Source organism: Adiantum capillus-veneris, chromosome 4, assembly GCF_014529385.1.
Source record: "Adiantum capillus-veneris isolate H3 chromosome 4, ASM1452938v2, whole genome shotgun sequence".
In the NCBI taxonomy this organism is placed as follows: domain Eukaryota; kingdom Viridiplantae; phylum Streptophyta; class Polypodiopsida; order Polypodiales; family Pteridaceae; genus Adiantum; species Adiantum capillus-veneris.
This window is the reverse complement of record NC_140934.1, coordinates 98,634,980-98,644,261: the sequence shown is the minus strand read 5'-3', so window position 1 is coordinate 98,644,261 and position 9,282 is coordinate 98,634,980.

Sequence of the window (9,282 nt, the reverse complement as noted above, 5' to 3'; positions counted from 1 at the left end):
ATTGCGAGCGTCACTAATGTGAAGTACCTCTTGTAGTGGTTTTCATTTGTTAATCCGCGATAATAAAGGCGGTTCTCAATTTCTCCTCTTATAGTGGCATGCTAGGGCCTAGCCAATCAATGGTATGAAACATAACATGCAAGGGATGTAGCATTGTGATAGGTTTCCTTCTTTCCCCCATTGAGAGAGAGCTCAATTCATTAATTAATTGAAGCTAAAATCTTATTGGCTCTCTTAGTCAACATGGTCTGCTTAATTCGCATTGGACCCCTTGAGAGACTATCCAATAGGAATTCATTGGGTCTAAATTCTTTTGGTCCTTTTAATAGGCTTTTCTAAAATGTTTATATTAAGCTTAATTTTTTGAATTCTCATCGGTCCTTCCTATAGGCCATCCAATAGGATTTAGACTTAATTGGGGGCAACATGTATAGGGGCTTGACATGTGTCCTTTATTCCCTCTTGGGTAAGCATAGAGAGGGTATGTATGTGTTGAGGTAGAACCCACATGTTTTCAGGATGCCATCAATGATGAAAAACGGCCGCAAGCTATGGATGAAGAGATGGTTGCACTTGATGAAAATGGAATATGAGAATTGGTGCCATTACCAACATGTAAAAGGAAACTGGTTGTGAGTGGGTTTACAAAAGGAAGCATAATTTTAATGGCAATGTGAGCAGATACAAGGCAAGGCTTGTATCCAAGAGTTATGCACAAGCTTAATTATGGGATTGATTATGAGGAGACATTCATCCTTGTAGCCAAGATGGCTACCATTTGTGTGTTTACTGCAGTGGTTTCCACGTTAAAATGGGTGTTGAAGGAAATGGATGTAAAGAATGCATTCTGAATGGAAACTTCAAGGAAGTTATGTATATGCAGCAGCCACAAATTTATGGAAATATGAGGCTATGTGACCTTCTATTGCAGGTAAAAGAAATCAATGTATGGGCTGAAGCAAGCACCTAGAGCTTTGTATGAGAGGATTCTGGCGTTCATCATTTCATTGAGCTTTGAAATTTCTTATGAAAATCATTCATTGTATATGCAAAATAATGAGGCACAAATTATGGTGATATGCATCTATGTGAATGATTTGATTGTTGGATGTGATAATGTAGTGTACAGGCTCTACTTATACAGAAGTTTGAGATGAAAGACTTGGGACTCGACTTGAGATATTTCTTGGGCATTGAATGAATTCTCACAAAGAGGGTGTATCGCTATCACAAAGGAAATATGATTTGGACATGTTGAGAAAGTATGGTATGTCTCATTTTAAGCTAATTGCAATGCCCTTAGATTAGAATTTGAAGTTGGGAAAGGATGCAGGTCAAGTTCTTGAGAATGCTATCATGTACATGAAGATTGTGGGCATCTTGATCTACTTGACTAGCTCGTGTCTAGACTTAAGCTACATAGTTGGATTGGTGACTCAGTTTATGCAGTCTCCCAGGAAATCACACCTGGATGCGGTGCACTTTGTGCTATGTGAGTCCTACTTTGGATTATGCGTTGTTTTATAGGAATGATGTGGAGTTACAGCTTTATGGCTACACAGATGCGAAGTGGTATGGTAGTACATATGATTGCAGGTCTACCAGTGGCTCCATGTTTTCACTTGGGAGTGCTCCTATCACATGGAGCAGTAAGAAGAAACCTACGGTTGCTCTCTTGAGTACATAGGCAGAGTATAGGGAGAGTACAGGGGTGCTGCAGTGGTGGAATGTGAGGTAGCATGCTAATTGGGATTGCTACTTCATGACTTTGGTGCAAAGGTCGGTTGTTATCTATTGTGACAACCTCAATAGCATACAAAGCACATTGAGCTACAATACAACTTCACCAAAGACAAGGTCTTGGCAGGAAACATCAACCTTGAGTACATGGTGACCACACGAATGAGCAACAGTACAAGAGGTCGCTTAAATTCCGGTGCCAAATTACCGATGTTAATGGCCGGAGTTGATATATGTGTAGGTAAGTATGGAGGGAGATGAATTATTTTAAAATTTTCATTTTTGAATTTTTAACGCAGATATCGATGTCTCTTTCCGCACATATACCGATGTCTCTTTTGATGCCTGTATAGATGAGTTTTCCAACGCCTCGACCGATGCCTGTACCGATGGACCCTACAAAAACAAACCCGTGGGTCTTTCCCTACGCATTTCCCTAGTTTTTGTGCCTCTTATCTTGCTCTCCTCCTCCTCACCTACTGCAGATCTGGTGCCTAACAACTTGCCCGAGGTGAAAATCTTGCTTGTGGACTACTCTCTAGCACCAAGGTAAGATTCTTTTCAAGTTTGCTTGTAGGTAGGGTTTAGGGTTTAACACATAGTGTGTGTGTGCATTTTTGCGGGTTCAAGGATGTTTACAAGAATCTTTATTGCTCAAATAGGCTGCATGTGAGTGCTCAAAATTTTAATAGGTTATGTTAGGTTAGGCTAGGCTAAGTTAGGTTATGGGTTATAGGTTAGGTTTAGGTTATAGGTTATAGGTTATAGGTTATAGGTTATAGGTTATGTTAGGCTAGGCTAGGTTAAGTTAGGTTATGGGTTATAGGTTAGGTTTAGGTTATAGGTTTGAAAAGCACTGGCGTAATTGGACTTTAAAAGCGCACAAACACTTCAAAACACTAATATATAGTCATTGACCATGTGGTCCTAACCTCCCTCTACCTCTAGACCGAGGTGTGCAGGGATCGGGCATGGCTAGAGAATGTGAGGTTGTTACAGCTAGCGGCAAATAGTTGAAAAAATGCAATCGAATTTCAAAAGCACCTTCTGTACTTCAAAATGCAAAAGGAAATTGATAAAAAAAGTAAAATAATGCAATCAAACTTCAAAAGCGCACACAAACGTCAACAACCTTAATGCATAGTAATTAACCAATAAAGACGAGATTATTACCATGTGGTTCTAATCTTCGTGCAGCTCAGACTGAGGTGTGTGGGGATCGGGCGTGGCTAGAGAATGTGAGGTTGTCATGTATTGTCATGTAGTTAGTAGTATGTAGTTATAACAACTAGAGTATTTTAATTATTTGTTGCATCATTGGTAGATAAAGTATGGACGATAGGATGGTTTGTCCTTGTGCGCATTGCAAGCATTAGATCTTTTGGAAAAAAAAAAAATGCAACCAGCACATATGCAATCACGGTCTCTTTTCGATAGAGCAACTACAAGACCTGCGTTATTGATCTCATGGTCCAAAGACAATAGATCAAACTCCCAAAGTAGATATTGCTCCAAAATCCGAAAGTAGATATTGCTCCAACTTCATCCCAGAGAAGACGATTTTCAAACGAACAGCCATCGACTAAGTCCTCCCAACCAATATCTGATGTGGCATTTCAAGAAGTAGAGATGGAGCACATGTTCGATGCGTTCTTTGACATGGATTCCATCATTGAAAACATATAAGACGACAACATTCAATGCAATACTACGAACCAAATCCCGTTCATATCGACGGCATGTAGCAATGATAAAGAGGCCGAGATGATGCAAACTCTTGCACGCATGCCGCTATACAATGGTGCAAAAATCTCAGTTCTCCATGTTGCATTGGCAATGCTTAATTTGCAGTCTGCTCATGGGTGGTCTGACGCCTCAGTCACAGAACTTTTTAGGTAAATACATTGTATCCTAAGCATGATAAAGTGCAAATTACAATTCAATAATGTGATCAAGGGACTGACTTGTTCATGTAACGACAAGTTGCTCAATGAGAAAATCTTGCTAGAAGGGAATCACATGTCCCCTATCCGTCCAGCCCCGCTAAAAAGCTTCTTACTAATTTGGGAGCGTACACCCATTGAAAGCATGAAGGCGTCACAATTGACCACTTTAGCTAGGCAATTGGGTTGTAACACAAAAGGAGTTTTGAAGGCAACCACAGCAAAGGATTATATAAATAAGGTGAAAGCTGAGAACAATCTTCTAAGGCTGGGTATCTACTAACTCTCGTGCATGGAAGCACATAGAGAAAAGTTGGCCTACATTTAAGAACGAGCCTCGATGTATCCGCTTTGGTCTGGCAATGGACTGAGTAAACCCATTCGGATTATGGAGTTCGTTATGGAGCACGTGGCCTATTAGTCTGTTTAATGATAATCTTCCACCATGGCTAGCTATCAAGAAGGGCCATGCGTTGTTGTCACTAATCATCCTAGGAAAGTACAAAGCAAAGAACATGGATGTCTATCTTGCACCACTTATAGAAGAGATCCAAATCTTGTGGACAGGAATCGATGTGGTTAATATGTCCCAACCAATCGGACGATGAAATGTACATGTGCAAGGTATTCTCATGTGGACCATGCATGATTGGAGAGGCTTTGGTAAGTGCTCAGGTAAGTGCCTTTGAAACCCTCACACACATGTTATTCATGGCTATGCCAACGCTTTTATATTTTAATTTTGTGATGTTTCACGCTTGAGTTACTTGGGCAAGCATGCATGTCAAAAATGTGGTCCTCGACTTGGCTTCCGTCGCTTTGAACATTTGAGCAAGACAGTTTACGAGGAGCATGGGAGATTGGATGCCACTTGGAATGAAAAGATTTTCTATTTTCCATAAACTCTCGTACTGGAGTGACCTACTGGTTGATCATTTGCTCTACCCAATCCACATCTTCAAGAATGTGGGGGAGATCATATGGAAAACTATCACTGAAGAAAGGGAGAGAAAGGCCCAAAGAGATGACCTACAGGCTATGGGTTGAATGCCAGAGATGTGGCCTTGACTTAAACCCAATGGAAAGTTTTCTATACCAAAAGGACCATGGGTTTTGATTTGTACACAAGAGCAACAAGTGAAGAAGTCTATATCTTCATTCAAGACTCCCACTGGGTGCATGCGATGTTTGAAAATGGCTTTTACAAGAGATGACAATCTAAGTGGTCTTAAGTCCCATGATTGGCACAATTTTTTACAATTTATCTTACCACTTGCCATAAAGGATTGTTTGACAGAGGACATTAGAAGAAAAATCTACAAAATCAGTGATTGGTACGCTAGATTAGTTCAAAAGAGATAAGAGAAGATAGCATCGATGTAGCAAGGTGGTGGTTAGATGCGACAATCTCAGAGGCAAAGAGGAATGGAGTGTTGATTTTTGAAGAGGAATAGGAGATGTCAAGGGGTTTCGATTGGCATGTATATTTTCACAACTTCCTTTTTGAGCTCCACATCATAACATTACTTTAATAACTTTAAGTTTATTTCAGTTTTGTGGCTGCAGTGTCACAAATATGGAGCTTTGTAGTCACATGGGAAACACTTCAGAGTGCAACGGATCGACGAACAAAGGGTCACTTTTGACAGTGGTGTTAGGGCAAGCTTTGTCCAAGAAAGTAGGAGTAGTGCCACAGATGAGAACACAGAAACTGGACAACTTGAATACTTTGGCTACATCCAAGACATCTTGAAGATCATCTTTAGAAAGTTTGATATATTTTTATCTTTGATGTCAAGTGGTTCAAAGTTATTACCTGCGGCCCTAATGCAACTGTGCGCAAAGACAAGAGTAGATTGATTCAAGTGAACTCTAGGCGGGTGTGGATAAATGCGCGGGATACATTCGTACTTCCAGAGCATTGTGAACAAATTGTATTCACACTAGATCCACTGTGGAGAGAAAATGATGCAAATGATCTATCTAACCACACTGGATCTATGTTGTTCAAGTTGCTCCATGGAGCAAGCAAGTGTGTGAAGGATTGGACGTTGAGGTCGAAGAGGTGATTCATGAACAAAGTGGAGGGCGAACGACAGATGATATAAGTTTGGATTTTGAGCTGGAGATTAGTGGTGAGCATATGTCTGAACCTAGAGATGAAGTGTCAAATACTGAAGCTGATGCAGAGAGCAACGAAGAAGTAGGGTTTGATGATGAAGATGCAGAAGTATAGATTGAGATAGACATCTTTGGTGCATCAGATCTCATAGAAGATGAGAGATTAACTAATGATTTTTGCTATGAACTCTTTTTTAAAACTCTTTTATTAGTCTACAATACAGTTTAGATTCATACATTTGTGTTGGTGATTTGTTTAATTGTTATGTGTATTGATTAAGCGTTTCTTCTGTAAACACTACAAGAGGTTCTTCATATTAGCGACGCTCACACAGCGACGCTCAAAAAAAAATTTCCCGGCGTCGCTATGAGCATCGCAAATTTACAAATAAATTTGCGACGCTCATAGCGACGCCGGCTGGGGTAAAAAAAATAACCGAGCGCGCCCAAAAACTCCGATCTCAGATCTGAGTTTTTCGACTCCCTCAAGCAAAGAGCAGGTAACGCTCTCCCTCACTCTCTCTCTTTCTCTCTCTTTTTCTTCTCCACACACACACACACACACACACACACACACACACACACACACACACACACACACACGAGGAGAGGAAGGAGAGCCAGGTATGCTCCTTCCCTCTCCTCATTCTCATGTTCCCTTCCCCTCTTTCTCTCTCCCTCTCTTTCTCTCTCACACACACACATACACACACACACACAGTGTTTTGTGTGTGTGTGTGTGAGAGAGAGAGAGAGTGAGAGAGTACAAACAAAAACAAAAACGCACACACACATACATAAACAAAGAATGCACACACATTGAGAGAGAAAGAGAGAGAGAGAGCATGCATAAACAAAAAACGCACGCATTGAGAGAGGAAAAGAGAGAGAGAACATGCATAAACAAAAAACGCACACATTGAGAGAGGAAAAGAGAGAGAAAACATGCATACGATCCAAAAAAAAGCACACACATTGAAAGAGAAAGAGAGAGAAACTAATTTAACGTCGTAGGAAACTAATTAAAATTAAAAGACCTAAAGATCTAACCGACGAGGAGTTGAACTGAAGACCTATTATTCAAGAGAGAAATGGCATAATCAATCTATCATACTTGGCATGGGTGATAGAAAGGTTATACCGTTTATCTCTTTTTATTGGCACACACATCCACACACGCGTACACACACAAGAAGAAGAGAGTTATAACGTCGTAGGAAACTATCTTAAAAGACGTTAAAGATTAGGTTATATGTAGACTTACATTAAATTAGATTTAGGTTTATTTTTAACTAGATTTACGTTTATTTAAGCTAGATTTAGATTTACGTTATATTAGATTAGATTTAGGTCTCCATAGACTGCGATGCCTACATGAAGCGGGTGAAGAAAGCCCTCAATGGAATATAGGGTATTGCTGTCTTCACTCATGGTGGGCTCCGTCGATCCAAAAGTACTGGTGAAATGTCTTCAGAAGATAGGGAAGAAGGTGGATCTTCAGGGCGGCAAGAGTCACTACATCCCCGACACAATGACCATCTAGACAACCTCTAGTCATTAGACTTACGTTAAATTAGATTTAGCTTTATTTTTAGTTAGATTTACGTTTATTTAGATTTACGCTTATTTACGTTAGATCGAGTCCACGCAAGAATTACTTACGGTTTAGGGTTTAGAGTTAGACAAACAGTGAAAAGATCTACCGTGAAAAGATGTTAAGATGAAGTGAAGTGCTACAGCTAGAGAAGAGGCAAAGGGATTTTGTCCACTACATGCAGTATCATGTAGACGTGGGTGTGTAGATTTCTTGTACCCACAAATATAGGTATTGACCAATAAAGACGAGATGATAACCCGGTGGTTCTGATCTCCGTGCACCTCTAGACCGAGGTGTGCGGGGATTGGACATGACTAGAGAATGTGAGATAGAGAGAGAGAGAGAGAGAGAGAGAGAGAGAGAGAGAGAGAGAGAGAGAGAGAGAGAGAGAGAGAGAGAGAGAGAGATAAGACGAAGAATGCCAATAGAATATTAAATTTGTTGTCCAGGTTATAAGTTTTTTATCCTCATTATGAGTAGCGACGAGGATGTGGGACCGTCCAATCGAAACACCTATCTCTCAACGAGGGTCTTATGTCCTTGTAATCAATGCAAGCATGCTGTGCGACGGACAAGACGTGTTTCTTTGCAGCACGTTCGCGAATTTGGCAAGTTCGATCCATCTATTATAGATCGAGTTGTTGCCAATTATAACTCGTCGGACTCTGACGCTGGCCAACAAGCAGCAATCTTGCAACCCAATAGACGTGTTCGCAGGCGCTTTGGTCAAGCAGCATATGTGAGGCCACAAGATGTAGCCTCTGACAGCTCGGGGGATGATCATGCAGAGCACATTCCCAACGAGGCAATGTTTGAGCCCGAGATTGATGAAATGATCGAGACGATCATGGATTCAGAAAGGCTTATCTATGATGATATGAAAAGTGAAGCCGATACGTCATTGTATAATGGAGCACGTATGTCTAGATTGAAAGCACTCCTGGTTCTTCTCAACATGCAGGCAAAGTTTGGATGGAGTGACACTAGCATCACAGCGCTTTTCAGGTGATCTATTACAATTAGTTTACTTTAATAGAACTCTAAATGTATAATGATCTGATAGATTTTTACACGACTGTATCATATTTTTATGTTGTGTAGATTGCTGAAAGAGCACATACTACCAGCTGACAATGTGATGCCAAATTCCCGAGATGAAGCAAGAAAGATTTTGCGAAACTTGGGGATGGATTACAATTCTATCCACGCTTGTCCTAATGACTGCATTCTTTTCAGAGGGGAATACACAGACATGGAGAAGTGTCCGAAATGTGATTCCGAAAGATATCGAGTAGATCTCCACGGGACAAAAATTCCACAAAAGGTTTTGCGACATTTTCCTTTTCTTCCTCGCATCAAGCATTTCTTCGAATGTAAGTCCATGGCCGCCCTAGCATCATGGCATGAGGAGAATAAATCTTCGGATGGTGTGCTACGAATTCCTGCAGATTGCGCAGCCTGGAAACATATAGATGGAACATGGTCGGATTTTGCCAGGGAAGCTCGAAATTTGCGCTTAGGCCTGGCTATGGATGGCGTAAATCCATTTGGTCAAAGATCAACATCTTACAGTGTATGGCCCGTTGTCATCGTCAACTACAACATTCCCCCGTGGTTGACTACGAAGAAGGGGCACCTATGGCTAAGCTTGATTGTGCCAGGGCGATATAAAGTGGGGAATATGGATGTGTATCTTCGTCCACTATTGGAAGAGCTACAACAATTGTGGATTGGCATAGAGGTGGTGGATATGAGCCGACACACAGGACGACGGAATGCTTTGATCAGAGGTATTCTAATGTGGACCATGCATGACTATCCCGGGCTAACAGAATGCTCAGGTGATCTATTGACACTCCTCACTCAGACACTGTAAATCTT